This window comes from Prionailurus bengalensis, chromosome E3 (genome assembly GCF_016509475.1).
Source record: "Prionailurus bengalensis isolate Pbe53 chromosome E3, Fcat_Pben_1.1_paternal_pri, whole genome shotgun sequence".
In the NCBI taxonomy this organism is placed as follows: domain Eukaryota; kingdom Metazoa; phylum Chordata; class Mammalia; order Carnivora; family Felidae; genus Prionailurus; species Prionailurus bengalensis.
Window position 1 is genome coordinate 10,366,689 of NC_057357.1, and position 26,907 is coordinate 10,393,595.

At 42.1% G+C, this 26,907-nt stretch overlaps 1 protein-coding gene across 2 annotated transcripts in view; it reads left to right on the top strand.

Annotated features, from left to right (window-relative positions):
• Positions 1-3,253: 3,253 nt before the first annotated feature.
• Positions 3,254-26,907, top strand: part of POM121C (POM121 transmembrane nucleoporin C) — a 53,807-nt gene continuing 30,153 nt past the window's right edge. Inside the window, exons 1-2 of one of the 2 annotated variants that reach the window (XM_043559838.1) lie at positions 3,254-3,324; positions 10,127-10,263. The gene's annotated coding sequence lies outside the window, so the exon portion shown is untranslated. Of the gene's footprint in view, positions 3,325-3,589; positions 3,783-10,126; positions 10,264-26,907 lie in introns of those variants that run through there. The other variant, XM_043559837.1, reaches the window with a different exon arrangement.

The window sequence follows — 26,907 nt, forward strand, 5'->3', positions numbered from 1 at the left end:
GTTTTTTTTTTAAATTTTTTTTTTCAATGTTTATTTTATTTTTGGGACAGAGAGAGACAGAGCATGAACGGGGGAGGGGCAGAGAGAGAGGGAGACACAGAACCGGAAACAGGCTCCAGGCTCTGAGCCATCAGCCCAGAGCCCGACGCGGGGCTCGAACTCGCGGACCGCGAGATCATGACCTGGCTGAAGTCGGACGCTTAACCGACTGCGCCACCCAGGCGCCCCTGTTTTTTTTTTTTAATTGAGGTGAAATTCTCATAAAATTAACCATTTAGTACACTTTGGACATTCACACCGTCATGCAACCACAATCTCTTTCCGGTTCCCAAACATTTTCATCTGCCCAGAAGAAAACCTCTTACCCACTCAGCAGCCACCCCGACCCGCCCTCTCCCCAGCCCCTTGAACCAACTGATTTGTTTCTGTCTCTATGCAACGATGGATGACAGATGGCGTTATAAGTCAGTGAGGAAATTATGGGATATCTAAATACTCAAAACATTGGGGCGCCTGGGTGGCACAGTCGGTTAAGCGTCCGACTTCAGCCAGGTCACGATCTCGCGGTCCGCGAGTTCGAGCCCCGCGTCGGGCTCTGGGCTGATGGCTCAGAGCCTGGAGCCTGTTTCCGGTTCTGTGTCTCCCTCTCTCTCTGCCCCTCCCCCGTTCATGCTCTGTCTCTCTCTGTCCCAAAAATAAATAAACGTTAAAAAAAAAAAAGTTAAAAAAAATAAATACTCAAAACTTTAAGTTTTATGGATATAAGTGGGGGGGGGAGGGTGTCACTGGGACAGAGAACAAAGGAAACTTCATTTTTACCTGGACTCTTTCCTTTTGACAGGGTTCAGGACGCACTGATATCCCACACGGCACGTCTAGCATATTGAATATTTGAAGCTGAAGGAAACTGAGAAATAGCATGTACAGGAAGGACTTTGTGGCCTTCCTCTGAAGCAGGTCATGTGAGAGGTACCCTCCTTAGACCTGGAGGAAAGGAACGTCCTTATCTCCATGTGAGGGATGCTGAGAAGAATCGGAACAGGGCTTCCCTGCTGTTTCTCCCAGTTTACTGCACTCAGCTCACATTTTCTTCATTCTATCAGTTTTCTTATTCATTTATTTATTTATTTATTTATTTATTTTTGAGAGAGAGCGAGTGAGCAGGGGAGGTGCGGGGGGTGGGGGGAGGGGGGACAGAGGATCTGAAGCGGGCTCTGCGTGGACCGCAGAAAGCCCGAACTCACGAACTGTGAGATCACGACCTGAGCCGAAGGCAGACTCTCAACCGACTGAGCCACCCGGGTGCCCCTCATTCTATCACTTTTTCCACGACTTTCATCATTAAACCTAGCATAGCAACACTCAGGTTTAACTAACCACTTCTTTAGGTCTTCATTCCTGTATGAAGACGCCCACGTCATGTAAAACTGATTTTATATAAAAGTGTACGTTTTTCTGTTGTTCATCTATCTTCTGTTGCAAGGGCCCCAGCTAAGGAGGTAGAAAGGCAGAGGAGGGAAAAGACCTTTTCCTCCCCTGCAGTTTCTGACAACCACGAAGGGACGGCCGGGATACCTCACTTGCTCCAGAGCCATTAGATGTAGGTGAAATCCTTTAAAAGTACAATGGGATTGAGTGGCAAGTGTGGGGCAGACTTTAGGAAACTGGGGTGAAATGCTGTAGTTAATACGACAGCAACGTTCCAGAACGGATAAGAGAACTTCCAAATCTGCAGGAGGAGCACAGTGCCATTAGAAAGCATGCACTGGGGGGCGCCTGGGGGGCTCAGTCGGTTAAGCAGCCGACTTCTGCTCGGGTCGTGATCTCACGGTCCATGAGTGTGAGCCTCGCATCGAGCTCTGTGCTCACAGCTCAGAGCCTGGAGCCTGCTTCAGATTCTGTGTCTCCCTCTCTCTCTCTGACCCTCCCCGTTCATGCTTTGTCTCTGTCTCAAAAATAAATAAACATTAAAAAAAAAAAGAAAGCATGCACTGGGGCACTGGGTGGCTCAGTCAGATGAATATCCCAACTCTTGATTTCGTCTCAGGTTATGATCTCACGGTTGGTGAGATCGAGCCCCGCGTCAGGCTCTGAGCTAACTGCACAGAGCCTGCTTGAGATTCTCTCTCAAAATAAACTTAAAAAAAAAAAAAAAGAAAGCATGCATCTACAGAGGAGTGATGGCATGATTCTTTGGTTTTCACCGGCAATGTTTAGAATCTCTGCAGCCAGACTGGAGAGAAGACACAGGCTGGTTTGCAAGGGATGGACATTGGCCAAAAGGGCAGAGTGAAAACTCACTGAGGTGAGAACTGGATCGGTCAGGATATCCAAGCCATTTGGGAAAGGAAGAGAAGCCCAGAGGGGGCTGCTGGTTAGAGCCAAAGAGACCTGGCTGCCATGAGGGTGAAAAGTCTATTCATAGAAGAACTGGAGAAATGTGAATTATGCATTAAAATGAAGGAGCAAGAGAGGTAACAGAATCATTTTATGGGAGGAATGAGAGATTGCAGAGTTTGACCCCCTCCCCTTCCCCCGGATGGCTTTTCTTTAATGCTGAGACTGGTAGAATAGGTGTTAGCTACTCAGTTTCCTCCTTGCGACAGAATGATTGTGAGGGGGTAATACCCCTCAGCTATTGTAAAGAAAGAAAAAAAAAGGTGCCCTTTGGGTCTGCCTTCAGTCTAATTGTGCCATTTTCCGGGCAGTCTTTACAAAGGTCTGAGTAATTTACAAGGGAACAAAACAAAAACCTGACAACTAGCCGTGGGAGATCTCCAGCTACTTGCCGGTGCTCTGTTCCTGGGGGTCCCAGAGAAACCCTGCACAAGCAAAGGGCAGAGCCGCAGGAGGATTTGGGTTCTCAAAGAGCCACACAGCCTGGGAGGCACACACCACCCTAAGGGACGCGGGTCACTGGACGTGAGCGGATTCCCTCCTCCCTTGGGAAAGAGTCACCGAATGGGATCCCGCAAGTCTACAAGGCGAGGACGGAAGGCGGGAACGACGGCCAGCAGGAGCTCTTCCCTTCCTGACCCGAGACTCCCGAAGCCCACTGCGGGTAGGGAAGCAGCCTAGAGCGGTTGCCCGGCAACCGGCTCCCTCGCCCGCTCTCGCGGGAGTCGCCCACAGTGACGCGAGACGCGCGTGGTGCACGGCGGGACCACGCGGCGTTCGCCTGCTGGCGGCGGGCTGGCTACGGAGGTTGGAGACGCGTCCTCACGGCCCAGGCTGGACTACGACGTGGCCTCCCGGGCCGCAGCCTCCTGGGCTGGCCGCTTGCCGGGGCCGTGGATGGGCCACCGCCTGGAGGTGCGCCGTGGGGTAAGCTCCTTCCGCGCGCTCTGGCCGCGGGACCTCGCGCGTCCCCGTCCTTGAGGCTCCCTTTGGGGCCGGCCACCAGCGCTTGCGACTCCCGCGAGGTGGGGGCCGCAGGACGCTGTGCGCCTGGGTGTGTCGGGCACGTCATAATGGAAAGGCAGTTCGGAGCATAGTAGGTGCGCGGCGTTTGCTGCTTAGCAGGCGCTCCAGCGGTCGATCCTGCGCCTTCTTCGCCGATTCCTGGGCCCCCGTGGGTTCCATGATGCCGCTCCTTCGATGACATTGGGTCTCCTCTGCCTGCTGCCCCTTCCTTGGTTTCTGCTCCTGAGCATTACGTCTCTGTTCAGGATTCCGTTCTTGGCGCTCTTTTAAGAGATGTTGGCCAGCCCTCCCGTCTCCCTGATCACCCAGGTTGTTCACATGGCTCCTAAATGCTGTCGTCGTCAGACAGGACTTCTCCTGTAAGTTCTAGGGCTGCATTTCATCTCTTTGTAGGGCAGCTTTGTGCCTTTTTCCCATATCGCAGACTCTGCCTGAATCTGGCCTCGTGATTTTCGCTTGTCTCCCAGTCTCCCTCCTCCTGTGTGTTGGCTGACTCAGTTCACAACAGTCACTAAGGCATGAAACCGTCAGATTTGACTCGTGACCAGCTCTTCAGCGCCATCATTCCGTGAGGTGGCGGATCCTCTAAAGCCGTCCCCATCCTTGGGTTCCCACGGGTCTTTTCGGGCCCTGTTCCATTTCTTCGTTTAGTTTTCTTCAAACCGGATACTTTCAAAGGACCGGTCTTCAAGTTTGCTGATCTTTTCTTTTACTTCTCAGATCTGCTGCTGAACCCCTCTAGTGAGCTGTTCGTTTAATGTACTCTTCAGTCCAGAATTTCTGGCTGGTTCGTCTCCGTAATTCTTTATTTTCATAGATATTCTCCTTTTGTTCATCTCTTGTTTTCCTGATTTCCTTTAGTTCTTTGGCCGTGATTTCCTGAGCTCACTGAGCACATTTAAGATGGTTGGTTTAAAGTTTGTGTTTAGTAAGTGCAATGCCTGGGCTTCCTTGGGGATGGTTTCAGCCAAATTCTTTTTCTTTTTTTTTTTTTTTCTTTTCCCTGGGAGTGGTCTGTACTTTCCTGTTTCTTTGTGTGTTTTATCATTTTTTTGGTGACAACTGTACATTCAAATGTTATAACGTGGTGACTTTCAAAATGTGATTTTCTTAGTCATCGGGGATTGCTAATTTTTGTTTGCTGAGAGCCGGGACTGTGTTACCTTTCCAAACTAATTTTGCAAAATGTGTATGCTTTGTTTTTGTATCATCACCGAAGTTTCTGTTCCGTTTTCTCTGCAGTCAGTAAGTAACCTGCCATAGATTTCCTTAAATGCTTGCCTCTAAGTTGGGAAGCAGGGGAAGGGAATGCTGTCTCTTCAGGTCTGATAGATGCTCCCCGGGGAAGCCGTTGCCGCCAAGAAGGTCAAATGCACAGTAAGTATCTGTGCTGGTCGTCAGGGATCTGTCAGAGTGTCCAAAACGTGTAACCCCAAATTTACGGAGGACGAGGTTTCCACAGCCTGCCCTGGGGCCAGCAGATTCTTCAGGAATGCAGGCTGCTACCCATACAGCTGCAGCATGTCTGTCTGAGGAACGGGGGATATTGGCTGGTTTCCACATGCTGCTCGCTTGCGAAGAATCAGCAACCTCTCCGTTCATTTTGGAAGGACTCCTCTGGTTGTTAAAAGTCTCTGGTCATGTTCCAGAATTCCAAAATAGTTGACTCTAATCATTTTTCCCAGTTCAGTGGTTGCTTTGGTGAAGGGACCAACCTTTAGAGCTTCCTACTCCTCCATTTTGTGTGCTGTCACGCTGGGTAGTTTGGTTTTTTTTTTTTTTTAATGTTTATTTATTTTTGAGAGAGACTGTGAGCTGGGAGGGGGCAGACAGAGAGGGAGACACAGGATCTGAAGCAGCCTCCAGGCTCTGAGCCATCAGCACAGAGCCTGACACGAGGCTCGAACTCATGAAGCACAAGATCATGACCTAAGCCGAAGTGGGACACTTAACTGACTGAAACACCTAGGCATCCCTCGTTTTGTTTTTTTTTTTTAATTTGACAGTCTGTGTTTTAAATTGGTCTGTTTAGATAATTTACGCTTAATATAAATTTTGATTGGTTAGGATTTAAGTCTGCAATTTTACTTTTTTCTATTTGTTCCCTCTGGTTTTTTCTGTACTGTCTTGCCTTTTTCCTTCCCTGTTGTGTGATATTTGAACATTTTTTTAGTATGCCATTTGAATATGTCTGGAGGTTTTTAAAAATTTTTTTAACGTTTATTCATTTTTGAGAGAGAGGGAGGGAGGAAGCAGGGGAGGGGCAGAGGGAGAGGGAGACACAAAATATGAAGCAGGCTCCAGGCTCTGAGCTGTCAGCACAGAGTGCCGTGCGGGGCCCAAACTCAAGAACCGTGAGATCATGACCTGAGCCGAAGTTGGACGCTGAATCAACTGAGTCACCCAGGCGCCCCTGTCTAGAGGTTTTTAATGTAGCTCTCATTTTATAGGTTTTAGTGGTTGCTTTAGAGGTTGTATTATACATACTTAGGATAATTTACTAGTATCAGTCATTTTACCAGTTCACGTGGAATGTAGAAATTTTACCACCTTTAGGTCCCTTTGCCTTCCTTTATATGAGGCTTTAGTCTTAAATATTACCTCCGCACACATTGAGAACCTCATGAGATGATGTTATAATTTTGCTTTCAGCCATCAAACATAACTAGAAATTCAAGAGATTATATTCACCCAGATATTTACACCAAAAAATGCTTTTTTCTTCATTTCTGTCTGATGTTTCAAGTTTCTGTTATTTCTTTTTCATTTGAAGAAGTTTCCCTTGATGACTTTAAAAAAAAAAAAAAAGGATTTTATTTTTAAGTAATCTCTACACCCAACGTGAGGCTCGAACTAACAACCCTGGGATCAAGAGTCGCACGCTCTTCTTTTTTTTTATTTAAAAAAAATTATTTTTAACGTTTATTTATTATTGAGAGACAGACACAGAGCGTGAGCAAGGGAGGGGTAGAGACAGGGGGAGACATAGAATCTGAAGTAGGCTCCAGGCTCTGAGCTGTCAGCACAGAGCCCGATGCGGGGCTCGAACTCACAAACTGTAAGATCATGACCTGAACCGAAGTCGGTCGCTTAACCAACTGAGCCACCCAGGCGCCCCAAGAGTTGCACACTCTTCTGATTGAGCTTGCCATCCACCCCCCTTGATCACTTGTTTTGGAGCCAATCTGATGGTGGCAGATCATTTCATTTTCCTTTATTTCATAATGTCTTTATTTCCCCTTTGTTCCTGGAAGATATTCTCACTGGATATAAAATAATGGCTTTTCAGTTCTTTTCTTTCAGCACTTTAAAAATATTTGCCACTTCCTTCTCTCCTCATGATTTCTGATGAGAAATTGTTATTCCTTTGCATTGTTCGTCCCCTGTAGGTAGTATTTTCCCCTGTCAAGGTTTTTTTCTTTATCTTTAATTTTCAGACATTTGATTATGATGTGTCTGGGTGTTGATTTATTTGGGTTTATCCTTTTACGGTTTGCTCAGATTCTTGAATTGATAGGTTTATGTCCTGTGCCAAATTTGGGATATTTCCAGCCATTATTTCAAGTATTTTTTTAACTTTTTTTTCTTTTCTTTTAATTTTTTTTAATTTCCATCCAAATTAGTTAGCATATATTTTTTTAACTTTTTTTAATGTTTATTTATTTTTTGAGAGAGAGACAGAGCGTGCACAGGGGAGGGGCAGAGAGAGAGGGAGACACAGAATCTGAAGCAGGCTCCAGGCTCTGAGCTATCAGCACAGAGCCGGATACAGGGCTCAAACCCATGAGCCGTGAGATCATGATCTGAGCTTAAGTCCGATGCTTAATTGACCGAGCCACCCAGACACCCCTCAAGTTTTATTTGTTTGTTTGTTTGTTTATTTATGAGAGAGAGTGAGAGAGCATGCATGCACATGCACAAGCTGAGGAGGGGCAGAGGAAGAGGGGGAGAGAGAATCCCAAGCAGGCTCTAAACCTAGCACAGAGGCTTGATCTCATGACCATTATATCATGACTTGAGCCAAAATCAAGAGTCAGATGCTTAACCAACTGAGCCACCCACATGCCTCTCTTCAAGTATTTTTGTGTCCTTTACTCTTTCCTCTCTTTCTAGAACTCCAGTAAAATGAGTAAGATCTTTTGTTATTTTCCTGTAGACACTTGTTCATTTTTTCTGTTTTGTCTCTGTTGTTCAGATTGGATCATTTCTACCGATGTATCTTCAGGTTCACTGATTCTTTCCTCTGTTAAATCTTCATTTTGTATTAAGCACATCCTGTGAATTTTTCACTTACTGTAATTTTTCATTCTGAAATTTCTATTTGGGCCTTAAGATATTTTACTTTGATGAGGCTTGCTATTTTCTGGTATCTTTCAAGAGTGTTCATAATTACTTCTGGAAACATTTTTGTGATAGCTGCTCTAAAATCCTTATTTAATAAATCCAACATCTTGTCACCTTAATGTTGGCATCTGTTGGTTTTCTTTTCTCATTTGAGTTGTTTTTCCTGGTTCTTAGTATGAGGAGTAGGTAATTTTGTATTTTATCCTGGGCGTTTTGAATCTTCTGTTTTGAGGCTCTAGTTCCTATGTAAATCTTCTATGTTAGCAGTTAGTCAGTATGTTTATATTCAAAATGCACATTCTGGTCCCTCTATGTAGCCTCTGGTTTGAAGGTAACTTTGTTTTTCAGAACCTTTGCAGAGCTGTTTTGGCCTGCCCCACTAGTGTGCTACCCAGAGGCCGGTTTGAACCCTCAGAGTATTCCACATTGTAGTTCAGTTCTCAGAGCTTCAGAGCTTTTGCTGTGTTGATGCTGGTGGGTTTCACACATGGGCTGCTTAGGGAGGCATGCCCATTACTTCATACCCATATTTAAAGAATCCCTTTTTCTAGATCCTCGCTGTCTACTTGAGAGGGGAGGGGGTGCCAGCTTTTTTAGTATTATTCAGTTAGTGCAGGTGGTGGATGATGGGGCTCCTCCCCAGTCTCCTCAGTGCCTGGTGGGGAGGGGAGAGGCTCTACCTCTGCTTTGTTGGTGCAAAGTGGGCCTGGTCTACAGGGCTTCATCCCACAGTCTCTGCAGTACCTGATGGGAGGGGAAAGGCATGGATTCTTTCCCAGTGTTTGCCTGGAGTAGGGTGGCTGTAGTCAAAAGGGTACCGTCCTGCAGAACTACCCTCTTCCTGGTCGTTTGGCTGGAGAGAGTGGGCTTTTCTTGGCACTTTCGTGTTTGGGGTTGCGGGGGTGGGGCCAGGGCCTGTTGGCGTATTCTGGTTGCAGACTGCTCTGTCACCAGAGCCAAGATATAGAGAAGGCAAAAGAGACAGACCACCCAGGGAACTCACCACTGGGTCTCCTCTCAAGTCCCTAGCCAGTCAGCCTTCTTTTTTCCACCTTTCAAGAGGTTTTTCGATAGTTGCCTCATGTATTTTAAACAGGAGTTTCGGTTGTAATTAGCAAAAGGAATGTGATGGAATGTCCTTACTCCTTCTTCTGCGGGGCCAGGAACAACATCAGGCGTTTTTAATTGTTTTCTTTATAAGTTTTAGAGTGTTACTCCTCATTTTAGCAGTGATACATTTGCTGCCGTGTGATGAAAATTCCTATCCATGTTGTGTGGGGGTGACGTCTCGTGGCCCCGTGCTGCGGCAGGCAGTGAAAACCCGACCCCAGTCCACAGTGTGCAGAACTCCACTCTCCAGCCCCTCTGCCTTTGGACCCTGGCCCATGGGACCTCTCCAGATCTCTCCCCTCATTTCGTCCATCCATTTGGGCCCTGTTCTCCCCGTGACCAGCCTCAGCCTTGTCACCCTTTGCTGGACTCGCAGTAGTAGGACTGGCAGGAGGAACAGGTGGATAATACGTGTCAAGCACTTAGAACAGCAGCTGGCCTGGGGAAGCAGTCATTACGTGGTGGTCGGTGGCTGTTACACCCTTCAATTTTGGCATAGTCTCCGCTTCAAGTAAAAGACAACCCAAAGTGTCTGTGCTCTCCCACTGAAGTAGGGGAGTCGGATTCTTGTTAGCTTCAGTTTGAAGATGAAATTTTCACTCCTCCAACCGTCTGCAGACATTTATTGAGCGCTCACGATGTTGTGCAGCCAAAGACGGACAAATAGTATATATGTGAATGTGCACAATAAAGTAAATAAATGCAGTGAGGGGTGCCTGGGTGGTTCAGTTGATTAAGCATCCGACTTGCACTCCGGTCACGATCTCACGGTTCATGAGTTTGAGCCCTGTGTCAGGCTCTGTGCTGATAGCTCAGAGCCTGACCTGGAGCCCGGAGCCGGCTTCAGTTTCTGTGTCTCCCTCTCTCTCTGCCCCTCCCCCGCTCACACCCTGTCTCTCTGTGTCTCTCAAAACTAAACGTTAAAAAAATAAATGCAATGAAATTAGTCTGTACTAGATAGAACGGGGACCCCAGGGCAAGCGTGGCCATATGTTTCAGGTTGAGGAAGGGTTCACAGAGGTGGTGATGCTCAGGTTGAATCTTAGAACATAAGTAGGTTTTCCCCATGTGAGTAAAGGCATTTCATGCAGAAGCAGACATCATTGTGGCAGGTAGTTTAGTGTCCACATAATCTGTGTCATGTCTTCAGATGGATTGAAATTGTACGCTTAGAGAGGCACACGAGACAGACTCTAACCTAATTTACGAGGTTATGATTCTGGTTTTATCTCTTATCATTTGCATACAGATATTTATAATTTTGCCTGATGGAAAGTATTAATACTTGCACAGTGATACACAGTAACCATTTGAAAGACAAACTTCACGGATCTGACTCTGCAGACAAGACCAGCAGCCGTACACGCATTCAGTCCCAAGTAGAAGGTGAGAAAAAGACCCACTGAGTCACTGATCTGAATGGAGGATGAAGGCAAGGAGTACGGGGTAGCAGATGCCTAAGTGATAGCAACTTGAGATTTTACTGCAGACGTGCTGGATCTCCCCGTAGCCACTGGGCTGCTGATACACCTGTGCGGTCTCCATTTTTAGCTGCCTCGAGCATCTGTTAGAGGCAGAGCCGTTTCTCCAGATTTCCATTGCTTTGTCTGGATACAACTTGGCCAGATTCCATTTTATCTTCCATGTGGGGGCCTCTGGGGTGGGATGGCAGCTAAACCGGGCAGCTTTCACCGCACTGTCACCGGTCTGCTGCTGTCCTCTCGAGCTTCTCTTTTCCTAGGACACTGCTGCCTGAAGGCTGCTGCTAATATCGGGGGGCAGCACAGAGGGCCTGGCCCAGAGGCCTCGGAATCTCCCCTGTGTATCTTCCTTCTGCACCACTTTTTCCTGCCTCTGCTTTCATCACAGCCTCTCTTTGGACTGCAGCCTCTCACATTCCTCCACCTGAAACTCTTCCCCAGGCTCCTCTTAGCCCCTGACCCCCTCTGCCTAGGACAAGACTTCCTCACTGAGGCCTTTGCTGGCTGACCTCTTCGGCTAAGTTGTGCCCCCACTGCCCACCCTCTGCTGTCATGACAGCCTGGGGCAGATTGTATTCTGCCCCAGGATACAGATATTACTTTGTGCCACACAAGATACAGCACCCCGCCTGCTCTTCTTACCATATAACCTTACTGCTGCTCCCGTCACATGATGGTGGCAGTACGTCTCTTCCCCTAGAACCTGTGCACATCTTTGAGATTGCCTTGACCAAATACAGGAGGACAGAAGTGATGCGTGGTACTTCTCAGGCTAGATCATCAAAATGCCATGCACGTCTACCTTTCTCGCCAGGAGTGCTCACCAGGAGTACGGCCAAGCTGCCGCACTCTGAGGAAGCTCAAACTAACCAGTAGGGAGAGACAACAGGCAGAAGAAGCATGTAGCTGTAACGGCCCACGGTTCAGCAGAGGTCCCAGCTGATGGCCGGCACCAGCCTCTAGTATGTGAGCTGTGATACCTCTAGATGATTCCAGCCCCCTACCGTCAGCCACCCCTAGCCTTTGAGTCTTCCTAGCTGAGTTCCCAGACATGGTAGAGCAGAAACAAGCCAGTCCCCTGGAATCACAGAATCCCTGAGGATCATAAAATGAGTGTTTTATAACCACTACGTATTCTGTTGGTTTCTTACGCTATTAGTAACTGAAGCAATCCTTTTCTTTTCTACTTCTGTACTTTTCGGTGCATTTCTTTTGGTTTAATGTATGCTCCTTGAGGGCCGGTACTGTGTCTGTAGTGGTCATTGCTGTATCTTGTGTGGCACAAAGAAGGTGGCGGGTGCACAATAAATAATGAATTAATGAATAGGAGCTATGTGTTTCTTCTTTTGATGTGGGTAGACACGTTGGTGTCTGTATGTGCAAGCAGGCACACACGTGTTTCTGCTTCCAGGGTAGCTTCTGGCCTGTGGTTCTGTGCTTAACGTGTTAGTCCCTCCCTCCCCAGGCATCTCCTCTCCCTCCCCACCCTGACTGATCTATTGGTGTGAGACGTACTTGATTGTTTCTGCCACCTGGTTTTTTTTTTACTTGACAGGTGGTGCCTGTAAAGGTTCACATCACCACTGCAGGGACAAGGGGAGAAAAGGTGAAGAGATAGGAGGCTAGGAGTTCCAGAGACAGACTGGACCTATTTCATAATTTTGTCAATGACTGTCTTGAGAGAATAGATACGAACCTTAGGTTATGTGGTATTTTGTCCTTCAGGGCTGGTCACAGGTAGTACAGACTGTGGGGTTAACAGCCATTATGGAAAAGCTTCAGCCTGCCCTCTAGTGGGAAGTAGCGCAATCCTACTGTAAGTAGGGAAGTCGTAAAATCCTACTATATTCCACTCCCAGGCAACCTGGATCTCGGAACAAAGAAATTCGAGTGTAGGGGCCAGTTCTGTCTTGCTGACGATAATCGGGGCCTACGACATTATCTGGCATTTAGTAGGAGCTCCACTAAGATTTCCTGAACAGACTAAACAACGTGCACTGTTTATGAATGCCAGCACATTTCTCAAGAGCCTCCTGTGTTTAAGACATTAAACCAAGCACTGTAGATGATAGAAATCAGGGCCAGGTAGTTAATATTTTGGGCGTAGAGGCCATGTGGTCTCTGTCCTACTCAACTCTGCTGTTGTGGTAGGAAAGCAGCCATAGACAATACATAACCTAATGAGCGTGTCTCTGTTTTAGTGAAATTTTATTTACAGAAACAGGTGGCCTGCTTGCAGGCCATAGTTTGCTAATCCCAATATAAATGATAGTATAAATAATAAAAATGGGGATGTTTCTAGTTGGGTTCACCAGTAACTCCCATTGCCAAATCCGCTAGATCCTTTAAAAATGTTTTTTTAGTATGAAGTATTTCAAATCTCAGAAATGTACAGAGGACAATATAATGAATACCTCATTCATCTATCACCCAGATGTACCAAATGTTCATATTTCTCCATGTTTCAAATCTTGAAAAATAACAATACATTATAGGTACAATCGAAATTCCTTTGCGTAGGCCAACTGGATGCCATTCTCTTCTTTCTCTTCCTGTCCGGAAGTGAACATAATGTTGAAGTTTTGTGTTTTCTTCCCATGCATGCAGTTACGTTCTTAATATATATGTAGGTATTCATATTAGGTATATTATTGTTTAGCATCCTTTAACTTCGCATGCATCGTTATGCCACTTTGCTTTTCCACTTACCATTGTTTTTGACATTGATCCATATACTATGTGTACAACACTGAATTATTTTCAATGGGAAGTGCTTTTTGCACACTAAGAAATCTTGGCCTCTCCCAAGGTCACAAAGATTATCTCCTATGTTTCCTTCTATATGTTTTATAGTTTTACCTTTTGTTAAATTTTCTGATCCATTTTTAACTAATTTCTACATCCATGTGGGGCTCGAACTCATGACCCCAAGATCAAGAGTCATATGCTCTACCAACTGAGGCATCCAAGTGCCCCTCTCTGATCCATTTTCAATTAATTTTTGTGTATGGTGTGAGGTAGGGGTTGAGATTAATTTTTCCCATATGGGTATCTTGTGTGGGCATTTTATAATATGTTTACAAATTCTATGATACCCCTGTCTTCAAAAGATAGAGCCCCATTCTCTTCTCTTAGGTGTGGACTGTACTTAATGACTTGATCTTAATGAGTAGAATGTGATAGAAATGATGTTATGTGACCCAAGATTAAGGCATAAAAGGCATTTTGGCTTCCCCCTTGCTCTCTCTCCTTGATGATTCACCCTGTGGGAAGCCAGATGTCATTATGGAGAGGTCCACATGGTGAAGAACTAGGCCTTCTGCCAATGGCTGGCAAGGAACTGAGGCCTTCTCTAAATGCTAAGTGAGTGAGCTGTCTTGAAAGCAAATTCTACAGCACTAGTTGAGCCTCCATATGACTGCAGCCCTCGCTGATGTCTTGACGCCCACCTCCTGGAAGATTCTGAGCCAGAACCACCTAGCTAAGCCACTCTCAAATTCCTGACTCACAGAAACTGTAAGATAAGAGATGTTTGTTGATTTAAGCCAGTAAATGGTGGGAAGCTATGCAGTAATACATAACTAATAGGTCCAATGTCCTAGCATCTTCCCCTTTGAATTACAATGGTGCCTATATTGAACACCAGTTGACTACATATACATTAGTCTTTTTCCTGGATTCTCTATTCTGTTCCAGTAATCGATTTGTCTGTGTTTATGCCAATAACATACTGCCTTGATTGCTATGACTTTTACTATAGTCTTGAAGTCAGGTAGTGCAAGTCCTCCAACTTTGTTATTGTTATTTCTTTTGTCAAAATTGATTTGGCTATCCTGGGTTCTTTTGCATATCCATATATATTTTATTTTATTTATTTTTTTAATTTTTATTCATTCATTTTTCGAAAGACAGAGAGAGACAGAGTGTGAGAGGGGAAGGGGCAGAGAGAGGGTGACACTGAATCCAAAGCAGGCTCCAGGCTCTGAGCTGTCAGCACAGAGCCCAACATGGAGCTCGAACCCATGAACCGTGAGATCATGATCTGAGCCGAAGTCGGACACTTAACCGACCAAGCCACCAAGGGGCCCCTCCATATATATTTAAAATCAGTTAGTCCATGGGGCGCCTGGGTGGCTCAGTTAAGCGTCTTTGGCTGAGGTCAGGATCTCATGTTTCGTGAGTTTGAGCCCCGTCTTGGGCTCTGTGCTGACAGCTCAGAGCCTGGAGCCTGCTTCGGATTCTGTGTCTCCCTCTCTCTCTGCACCTCCCCCGCTTGCACTCTGCCTCTCGCTTTCTCAAAAATAAATAATCAGTCCATTTTTACAAGAAAAAAAACCTACTGGGATTTTCATTGGTATTGCACCAAATCGATAGTTCAACATGAAGATAGTGGCTATCTTAGCAATATTGAATCTTCTAACACATGAACATATATCTCTCCATTTATTTAGATCTTCTTAAATTTCTCTCAAAAACACTTTGCAGATTTGTGTGATGTTTTAGTATAGAGGTCTTGTACATATTTTGTTAAATTCATTGCTGTTTTTCAAGTTTCTATGCTATTATAATTGGTATTGTATTTTTAAGTATAAAATTTTAATTATTGCTAAAATTGATTTTTATATATTGACACTTTTCATGTACTTTTGCTCAGTTCACTCATTAGCTCTAGCAGTCCTTTTGTAGATTGGGTAGGATTTTCTTGGAACACAAATCATTTTCTCTGCAAATAAGGTACACCTTTGCTTCTTCCTGTCCAATTTGCATGTCATTGTGTTCTTTTTCTTGCCTTGATTGCCCTGGTAATGTTGAATAGAACTGATGAGAGTGGACATCCTTAACTTGTCCCAGTCTTTCCTCATTAAGTGTAGGCTTAATTAAGTGTACAGCTCATTCGCTGTAGGCTTTCTAACATGTCCTTTATTAGGTTGAGGAAGTTCCTTTTTTTCCCTAGCTCACTGGGAAATATTTTTACTTCATCATAAATGGGTGTTGAATTTTGTCCGTTGCTTTTTACTGACTGGATCCTCTGCCTTTTAATTGGAGTGCTTCCACCATTAACTTTAATGTAATTATTGACATTTTAGGTTTGCTTTTATCCTCTTGCTGTCTGGGATTTGCTCTTTGTTCCTGTTTCCCTCTCAATTCTGCATTCTTTTGGATTAATCCAGTACTTTGTGTTATTCCATTGTCTCCTTTGTTGACTTGTTAGCTTAATTCTTTGTTTTGCTACTTTAGTGATACTTTAAAGGTTTTAGTATTCATCTTTAACTCATCAGAGCCTACAAGTAATAGGTGGGCACATCATATATATGGCTTAAAAACCTTTTTTCCCCTGTCTCCCCATCTTAAAAACTTTTTAATATTATACTTTCATCCCTACCTTTATGGCCCCTTGTGCTATTGTTATTATGTATTTTACTATTACTCATGATACAAGCCCCTCAATACATTGTTATTGTTTTTCCAAGATTTATTGAGATATCATTGACATATTGACAAAGTTGAAGGTGTACAAATTGATGATTTGAAACATGTATATATTGTAAAATGATTACGATAAAGTTAGTTAATACCTCCATTCCCTCACATAATTACCATTTGTGTGTATGTGTGGTGATAATATGTCTTAACAAATTTCAAGTATACAATACAGTATTGTTAATTATAGTCATCATAATATACACTAGATCACCAGAACTTGTTCATCTTACGGCTGAAAGCTCTGACCAACATCTCCCCATTTTCCTCACCTTCCGGGCCCTGGCAATGACCATTCTATTCTCTGGGAGTTTGATTTTTTAATATTTATTTTTCTATGTTTATTTATTTTTTTTTAATTTTTTTTTCAACGTTTATTTATTTTTGGGACAGAGAGAGACAGAGCATGAACGGGGGAGGAGCAGAGAGAGAGGGAGACACAGAATCGGAAACAGGCTCCAGGCTCTGAGCCGTCAGCCCAGAGCCCGACACGGGGCTCGAACTCCCGGACCGCGAGATCGTGACCTGGCTGAAGTCGGACGCTTAACCGACTGCGCCACCCAGGCGCCCCTTATTTATTTATTTTGAGAGAGAGAGTGCAGGCAGGGGAGAGGCAGGGAAAGAATCTCAAGCAAGCTCTGTATTGTCATCACAGAGCCCAGTGCGGGGCTCGAGCCCATGAAGTATGAGCTCTTGACCTGAGCTGAAAATCAAGAGTCAGACGCTCAACCAACTGAGCCACCCAGGTGTCTCTCTATGAGTTTGATTTTTTTTAGATTCCACATATAACTGTCTCTGACTTATTTCACTTAGCATAATTCCCTCAAGATCTAGCCATGTTGTCACTAAAAGCAGGATTTCTTTCTTTTCATGGCTGAATAATATTTCCTTCCCTGTCCATACCACATTGTCTTTATGCAGTCACCTGTAGATGGACACTTGGGTTATTTCCATGGCTTGGTTATTCTAAAGAATGCTGCAGGGAATGAACATGCAGAAACAGCTCTCTTCAAGGTCATGATTTCATTTCCTTTGGACATACACCCAGAAGTGAGATTACTGGGATATATGGCAGTTCTGTTTTGTATGTTTTTGAAGAACTGCCAAACTGTCTTCCACAGCAGTATTTGAGGGTTCTAATTTCTCTATATCCTCACCAACACTTACTTTCCTTTTTTTATTATTATTATTATTATTATTATTATTTATTATAGTCATCTTAGTAGGTGTGAAATGGTATCTCATTGTGTTTTCATTTACATTTCCCTTATGACTAATGGTACTGATTTCATGTCCTTGTTGGCCATTTGTGCATCTTTGGAGAAATATCTGTATGAGTCCTTTGCTTATTTTTTAATTGCACTATTCCTTTTGTTGTTGTTGACTTGCAGAGATTTGCTGTATATTCTGGATGTTAAACTCTGATCAAGTACCTGATCTGCACATATTTTCTCCCATTCTGTGGACTGGCTTTGCACATTCTTGATAATCCTCTTTGATGCACAGGGTTTTTTGTTTCTTTGTTTGTTTGTTTATCTTGTTGAAGCCCAGTTTAGCTCTTCTTTTGTTGTAATGCTTTTGGTATGAAAGCCAGTGTCATGAAGAATTTACCCCTTTGTTTTCTTTTAGAAATTTTATGGTTTTAGCTTTCATATTTAGAATTGATTTCTTTTCAGTATTGTTTTGCATATTTGGAACCCTTGCAGTTCCTTAGGAATTTGAGGATTGACTCTATTTCTGCAAAAAAAAAAAAAAAAAAAAAAGCTACTGAAATTTGGATAGGGATTGCATTGAATCTGTAGATTGCTTTGGGTAGGATTGCCATCTTAACAATAAGTGTTCCAATCAATAGGGGTGTCTTTCTATTAGTTTAGGTCTTCTTTAATTTCTTTCAGCAATATTTTTTAGTTTTCAGTATGCAAATCTTTGGTAAAATTTATTCCTAGGTATTTTAGTATCTTAGATTTTACTGTAAATGGAATTATTTCCCCAGGTTTTTTTTTTTTTTTTTGATTATTTATTGCTGATGTATACAAACAAAATTTAACACAATTGATTTTTGTGAGATCTTATATTCTACAACTTTGTTGATTTTATTAGCTCTAGTGACTCTTTTGTGAATTCTTTGGGATTTTCTGTATAGGATTGTGCCATCTACAAATAGAGATGGTGTTATTTCTTCCTTTGGAATGTGGGTGTCTTATTTCTTTTTCTAGTCTAGTATCTCTGGTTAGAACTTCCAGTTCATTGTTGAATAGCAGTGGCTAAAGGCTGCATCCTTGTTCTTTATTTTATGGATGCTTTCAGTCTTTCACCACTGAATATGCTATTAAATGTAAAGTTTTCATAAATACCTTTTGTCACCTTGAAGAATTTTCTATTTCTGCTTTATCATGACAAGATGTTGGATTTTGTCGAATGCCTTTTCTACATTAATGGAGATGAGTATGTGTTTTTCCTTTATTCTATGAATGTGGTGTATTACACTGATTTTCATATATTGAACCAGCCATACATCCTTAGGATAAATCCTACTTGGTCATGATATATAATACTTTTTATATGCCAGATTTGGTTTGCTGGTATTTTGTTCAGGAGTTTGGCATCTCTTTTTTTTTTTTTTCCAAGTTTTTATTTAAATTCTAGTTAGTTAACACATATGGTAGCATCTGTCTTCATAAAAGATATTGGTCTATAGTTTTCCTGTGATGTCTTTACCTGGTTTTGGTATCTGCCCTCTAGAATGACTCGCAAAGTGTTCCTCGTCTTCTGTTTTTTGGAAGAATTTGAGAATAGTTGGTGGTAATTTTTTTAAAAGTTTATTGTATTTTGAGAGACAGAATGCACGCAGGAGAAAGGCACAGAGAGAGGTAGAGAGAAAATCCGAAGCAGTCTCCACACTGTCAGCGTGGAGCCCAATGAAGGGCTCAAGCTCATGAACCATGAGATCATGACCTGAGATAAAATCAAGAGTAGGACGCCTAACCGACTGAGCCACCTAGGCACCCCATTGGTAGTTCTTTAAGTATCTGGTAGAATTCACCAGTGAAGCCATCTGGTTCTTGTCTTTATTTGTTGGGAGGTTTTTGGTTATTGATTCAGTCTTTTTACTTATTTTAGGTCTATTGAGATTTCTGCTGCATCTTTAGTCAGTTTAGATAATTTGCATATTACTAGGAATTTGTCCATTTCATTTAGACTATCTCATTTGTTGGTGTACAGTTATTCATAGTATTCTCTTATAATCCTTTTTCATTTCCATAAGGTTGGTAGTGTTCCCACTTTCATTTCCGATTTTAGTTATTTGTGTCTTCTTTTTTTGTCAGCCTGTCTATAGGTTTGCACATTTTGTTGATATTTCCAAAGAACCAACTTTTTGGTTTTTATTGATTGTCTGTTGTTTTCTATTCTGTACATTAATCTCCATTCTAATCATCATTATTTCCTTCTGATAGCTTTGCTCATAGTTTGCTTTTTTTTTCTAGTTCCCTATAGTATAAAGTTAGGTTATTGATTTGAAATCTTCCCTGATTTAAATTTTTTTTTTCAACTTTTATTTATTTTTGGGACAGAGAGAGAGAGAGAGAGAGAGAGAGAGAGAGAGCATGAACGGGGGAGGGGCAGAGAGAGAGGGAGACACAGAATCAGAAGCAGGCTCCAGGCTCTGAGCCATCAGCCCAGAGCCTGACGCGGGGCTCGAACTCACAGACCGCGAGATCGTGACCTGGCTGAAGTCAGACGCTTAACCGACTGCGCCACCCAGGCGCCCCATAAAATGTAGGCATTTACAACTATACATTTCCTTATGAACACTACCCTCACAGCATCCCAAAGATTTAATTATGTTATCTTTTCATTTGAATTTGTCTTTTTAAATTTCCCTTGTGATTTCTTCTTTGACCCATTGTTCAAGAGTGTTAATTGTTTAAGAGTTTAATTTCCACCAACTTGTGCATTTTTTCAATTTTCCTTCTGTTATTGATTTCTACCTGTGTTCCTTTGTGGTCAGAGAAGATACATTGTATTAAAATCTTTTAAAATTTATGGAGACTTAGTTTGTAGTCTAACTTATGCCATATTCTGGAAAATATTCCATGTGTATTTAAGAAGGATATGTATTCTGCTGTTGTTGGGTACACTGTAGTTTTATAGTATTGTTCAGGTGCTCTATTTCCCTGTTGAGCTTCTGTGTAGATAGTCTATCCATTGAAAATAGTACATTGACTGTTACTGTAGAACGGTCTGTTTCTTCCTTCAATTCCTTCAATTTTTTGCATCATATAATTCAAGGCACTATGTTTTTGTTGCATGTATGTTTATAATTATTGTATCTTCTTGATAAAATTGGTCCTTTTATCAGTAGATAAGGTCTCTTTGTCTTATAATAGTTTCTTAGTCTTTTTTGTGTGGAATTAGTGTGGTTGCAACTCCCAGGTCTCTCTTGGTTACTGTTAGCATGAAATATCTTTCCTTTCCAATCTTTGATTCTCAACCTATTTGTGTCTTTGCATCTAATGTGAGTCTTTTGAAGACAGCACCTAGTTGGATCATGTTTTTTCTCCATTCTGCCAAACTGCCTTTTGACTGAGATTTTTTATTTATATTTAAAGCAGTGACTCATAAGGAAGGCTTTCTTTTCCTTTTTCCTATTTGTTTCCTGTATGTGTTATACTTTTTTTTTTGTTCTTCATTTTTTCTCATTACTGCCTTCTTTTGTATTTAGTTACTTTCTTTTATAGTGAACCACTTTGATTCCCTCTCATTTCTTTTTGCAGGTATTTTAAAAATATTTTCTTTGTGGTCACCATGGAATTACATTCATCATCTTAAATGTATAACAGTCTAGTTTGAATTGATAACAACTTAAGCACACAAAAATTCTGCTTCTATACAGCTCTGCCACCCATTATTGTTGTCACAAATTACATCACTATATATGGTGTGGCCAATAACACAGATTTACAATTACTTTTTATGCATTTGTCTTTCATGTAAGAAATAAAACATGGAACTACAAACCAAAATACAATAAGGTTTTTGTATATGCCCATTTAGAGATCTTTGTTTTTTCATACAGCTTTAAGTTACTCATATCCTTTCATTTCCATCAAAAGGACTTACTTTAGCATTTTTTGTTAAATGGGGGTTTTAGCGTTATCAAATTTCCACAGTTTTTGTAACTATGAATAAGTTAATTTCTTTTTAATTTTTGAAGGAAATTTTTCCTGGATATAAAATTCTTGGTTGACAAGTGCATTTGTTACCACTTAAAAAAAAATTGAGGTGTAAACATAGAACACTGTGTAAGTTTAAGGTGAACAGTGTGTTGATTTGATGTATTTGTATATTGCAATAAGATTACCACCATAGCTTTAGCTAAGACTTCTGTCATGTCACATAATTAACACTTTTGGGTTGAGAACAATTAAGTACTAGTCTTTGAAGTTTATAATACAGTATTGTCGACTATAACCACTGTGTTGTGTGTTAGATCTCCAGAAGTCATTTTTCTCTTGGTTGCAAGTTTGTGCACTTAAAATAACATCTCCTTGATTCCTCCACCCTCCAGCGTCCAGTAATCACCATTCTACTCTGTTTCTAGGAGTTTGGATTTTTTTGGATTCCACATATAAGTAATATCATATAGTATTTGTCTTTCTCTGACTTATCTCACTTAGCATAATGTCCTAAGGGTGCATCCATGTTGTCTCAAGTGGCAGGATTTCCTTTTCTGATGGTAAATAGTATCCCCTTGCATGCATATACCACATCTCTTTTATCCATCCTTCCACTGATGGGCACTTAGGTTGTTTCTACATCTTGGTTGTTGTAAATAATGCTGTAGCAAACATGGGAGTGCAGGTATCTTTCAATGTACCATCTCTCTGCCTTCTGGTTTCAGGTGGTAAGTCAGCTGGTAATCTTACTGAGGATCTCTTGTACTTGACAAGTCACTTCTGTCTTGCTGCTTTCAAGACTCTGTCTTTTTTTTTTTTTTTTTTTTTTTTTTTTTGCAGCTTCATGGTTTGTTTTGGCCAAACTTTTTACTTAGTATTCTGTAGTTGCTTAACACACACTTAAATGGTCTTACTGGGGGAGGGGAAAGGGGAGGTTCTTGTAGATTCCCAAGGAAATGTCAGAAAGGCAAAATATGGCCAGCATTATCCATTTGCTTTTTTGGATTTACTGGGTGAATAGCACTTTCCTTACATAAAAACATCTGATCTCAGGTTTTACATACTGAGAACATGGAGATTTCAGTTTGAAGACACTCTGAAATCCTAAGAGTAGCATATCCCGACCACCCTCTAATAGCTAGCTTGTTTGTATAGGCAGAAGAATTCCACCTCTCCATTTTAGATGGCTAGATGTTTGTGGAAGGTCCTAGAATTGCTTGCCTCATTTACTGGGAAAAATCAAGATATAGGAAGTGACCTTTAGGGACACTTTTACTTGGAAAATTACAACACTAGTACACAAGTCAAGTCTTAAACACATTTAACATTTGCTTACTGAAAGCAATGTCATAAAGTCAAATAAGATTAACAGATTTTACTTTTTTCCCTCACAAGAACATAAAAATTATGGAAGGGGAATTTAACAGGAAATTTAAGAAAGGTAACACAATTTTTCCTTTTAGTAGTCCTTGGGTAGTTATGACAGACAGAAAAGGTTCCACTGTTTTGTTTGTTTCTTTGAACGGGGATTTTGGTCCAAAGTTTTGTTTGCTTTTAATACCTGCTTCTGCCTCCCCCTCTATCAGATCGGCTTCCTTCACGGCCACCACCTCTTGGTGCTCCGTGGCTTGAACTGCTGTAGGAATCACGTGGAGGAGGGTACCCCCTTTCCATAGAAGGGGGAAGCCCTCTTTCTTGTCTGCCAACCCGATCATGACCACTTGAAGACTCTTTGTCTTTATACAGTTTGATTATAATGTATATTGGCGTGCATCTTTTTGAGCTCATTTTATTTGGAGTTTGTTGACTTCTTGGATCTGCTGACTAATATCTTTCACCAAATATGGAAGGTTTTCACTATTACTTCTTCAAATATTCTTTCTGCCTTTCTCTCTCTCTTCTTTGAGACTCCCATAATGCATGTGTTCGTCTTCTTGTTTTTGTCCCACAGGTCTCTTAGTCTCTGTTTATTTTTTTCTCAATCTTTTTTCTTTCTGCTTCTCGAACTGGATAATTTCAGTCAAGTTTAGTGATTCTTCTGCCTGCTCACATCTGCTCTTGAAACCATCTAATCAATGTTTTATTTCAGTTAATGTACTTTTAGCTCCAGAATTTTTTGGGTTCCGTTTTGTAAGTTATCTCTTTATTAGTATTCTCATTTTGCTTAAACAGCATTTCCCTGATTTCCTTTAGCTCTTTGCCCATAGTTTCCTGTAGTTCTTGAGCAGATTTAACACTGTTCTTTTAAAGTCTCTGTTGGGGCGTCTGGGTGGCGCAGTCGGTTAAGCGTCCGACTTCAGCCAGGTCACGATCTCGCAGTCCGTGAGTTCGAGCCCCGCGTCAGGCTCTGGGCTGATGGCTCGGAGCCTGGAGCCTGTTTCCGATTCTGTCTCCCTCTCTCTCTGCCCCTCCCCCATTCATGCTCTGTCTCTCTCTGTCCCAAAAATAAATAAACGTTGAAAAAAAATTTTAAAAAAATAAAATAAAATAAAGTCTTTGTTAAGTCCAAGGTCTGGAAATTCTCAGGGCCAATTTGTGCCAGTTTATTTTTGTTACCTTGAGTGGACCACACTGTTCTGTTCCTTTGCATGACTTGTGATTGTCATCGAAACCTGGACATTTGTATAAAATGATATAGTAACTCTGGAAATCTGATCTCCCCCTGCCTTGCTGTTTGCTGGGGTTTGTAAAAATTAAATCACTGTTAAATCACTGAAGGTTGTAATAGTCCTCTTATTTAGTGTCTTTTCCAAACTATTTTTGCAAACTGTATCATTGTCATGTGTGATTGCTGAAGTCTGTCATGTTGACTTGTATCCAGCTAATGTTTTGACAGAGATTTCCTTGAATACCAGAAGCTAAATATGGACGGGAAAAAAAACCCACTTCTAGTCTTTGTGGATTGCCTCCATGCTGCAGCTTTTCTTCAACACTTGTCCAGGCCTACACTGATCTAGGATCAGGCCAAAGTGAAAACTTCGGTCTTGTCAGATACATTCTGAGCATGCATCTTGCCTTGGGCATGCATGTGGCCTTCTAAATCCTCTGTTATACATGGGTGGTTATGAATGCCCTGATTTCCCATAGAAACTCCCACAATTTCCCTCCCAAACTTTAGTCAGTCTGTATTCATCTGTTAGGGGATTGCCATAACAAAATACCACAGACTGGATGGCTTAAACAATAGAAATTAATTTTTACACAGTTCTTGGATGCTGAAAGTCCAAGATCAATGTGTTGGTAGGGCTGGCTTCTCCTGAATCCTCTTGGTTGCAGTTGTCTGTCTTCTGGCTCTGTTCTTACATGGTCTTTGTACACAGACATCCCTGGGGTCTCTACCTCTTCTCATAAGGACACTGGTCATGCTGGATTAGGGCTCCACCCATATGACCTCAATGAAATTTAATTACCTCTTTAAGGAACCTGTCTCCAAATAGAGTCACATTGAGGATTGGGGTACAGCATATAAATTTGGGGGGAACAAAATTCAGTCCATAACAGTGGTTCATTGTGTGTCTCAACTGTAACCTTTTGCTCCCATGCATCTGTGGTTGCTTGTTTCCTTTGCAATGTTTTCAAGCAGTGCCCGCTGTTTTTCCAGCCTGAATGAGTTCCAAGTTTGGCAAAATAGAGATGAGTTCCTGCATCATTCCCTCAGGTAGCCCCCATATAGAGCAGATATACATAGTAATTTGCAAATAAGGTCTGCTGTGCTTTGTGGAACCAGGAACCAGGTCCCCACACTAGGAATGCAGGTTTCTGTCTTGAAGATTACTGCCAAGATGGGGAGTAGGTGGGAGAAGGGCAAGTAAAAACATTACAAAGATTTCCACCACTTTAAAATTGCAGTTTTTGGGGCGCCTGGGTGGCGCAGTCGGTTAAGCGTCCGACTTCAGCCAGGTCACGATCTCGCGGTCCGTGAGTTCGAGCCCCGCGTCGGGCTCTGGGCTGATGGCTCAGAGCCTAGAGCCTGGAGCCTGTTTCCGATTCTGTGTCTCCCTCTCTCTCTGCCCCTCCCCCGTTCATGCTCTGTCTCTCTCTGTCCCAAAAATAAATAAACGTTGAAAAAAAAAATTTAAAATTGCAGTTTTTTTGATTCAGCATTTGTTTCATTGATGTAAACCTTTGATTGTTTTCCAGAGTGCTGATAAAGTTGGTTCTAACAGTTACTGCTAGTTTTGTGTTCTGTTTTGTTTTCATTTGTTTGCTTTTGATGTTTCTGTTCGAGGCTGGGAGCTTGAAGCTGTCTACTCTGCCATTTTGCTTATGTCACTCAATTATGTCTTAAAGAGATTTAAATAATGGGGGGGGAGTCATAAATATCTACCTATGTAGTTACCATTTCCAGTGCTCTTCATTCCTTTGTGTAGATCCAGGTTTCCATCTGGAATTATTCTCCTTCTCCCTGAAGCACATCTCTTATACTGTTTTCACTTGTTTATATTGTTTTACTGTTTATAACATTTCTTATACTGTTAGTTTGACACTGACACTAAATTATACTGTTAGTTTTGTATGTCTGAAGACCTCTTTTAAAAAAAGATATTTTCTGGGACGCCTGGGTGGCGCAGTCGGTTAAGCGTCCGACTTCAGCCAGGTCACGATCTCGCGGTCTGGGAGTTCGAGCCCTGCATCAGGCTCTGGGCTGATGGCTCAGAGCCTGGAGCCTGTTTCCAATTCTGTGTCTCCCTCTCTCTCTGCCCCTCCCCCGTTCATGCTCTGTCTCTCTCCCAAAAATAAATAAACGTTGAAAAAAAAATTTTTTTTTAAAGATATTTTCACCAGGTATATATATCACTCTAGATTTAGTTTTTTCTCTTAGTACTTTGATGTTGTTACTCTCCTGTCTTCTCTCTTGCATTGTTTCCAACAAGAAATTTGGTTATTACCTTTATCTTTGTTCCTCTGTAAGTGACATGTGTTCTATCTCTAGCTGTCTTTAGGGTCTTACCTGTGGCACTGGTTTTGAACAATTTGGTTATGATGTGACATTACCATGTGACTTGTTATAGTTCTCTTTGTTTCTTGTACTTGAGGTTGAGCTTCAGATGTGTGGATGTATATTTTTCATTATGTCTGGGAAGTTTGAGGCCATTATTTCTTATATTTTTCCATATCTGTAGTTATCTTTTTGAACATATGAAATACAGTTAAAACAACTTTCATTGTCCTCTGATAATTTTAACATGTGTGTCAGTTCTGGGTCAGTTCTGATTGATGACTCTTCTCTTGGTGAGTCGTGTTTTCCTGCTTGTTTATATTCCTGATAATCTTTGTTTGGATGCTAGACACTGTGAATTTTATCATGTTGAGTACTGGTCATTTTTTTATCCCTGTACATTTCTTAAACTTCGTTTTGGGATGCAGTTAAGATCCTTGAAAATAGTTTGATCCTTTTAGGTTTTGCTTTAATGATTTATAAGGTAGGTCCAGAGCAGTACTCAGAATAAGGCTGATTATTTCCCATCACTGCGGCAGCACCTTCCTAATACACCCCTAGCATTTAAAAGAAACTTAGTCATCTTCTAGCCTACCTTGTTTCTGATGGGAAGCTGTGTTATTCTCTTAGTTGCTTTGTTTTTTTTTTGTTTGTTTGTTTTTTAATTTTTTTTTTCAACGTTTATTTATTTTTGGGACAGAGAGAGACACAGCATGAACGGGGGAGGGGCAGAGAGAGAGGGAGACACAGAATCGGAAACAGGCTCCAGGCTCTGAGCCATCAGCCCAGAGCCCGATGCGGGGCTCGAACTCACGGACCGCGAGATCGTGACCTGGCTGAAGTCGGACTCTTAACCGACTGCGCCACCCAGGCGCCCCAGTTGCTTTGTAGTTTGTTCAACTTCATGGATCTTTATGTTACAATTTCATCACATTTGGGAAATTCAGACATT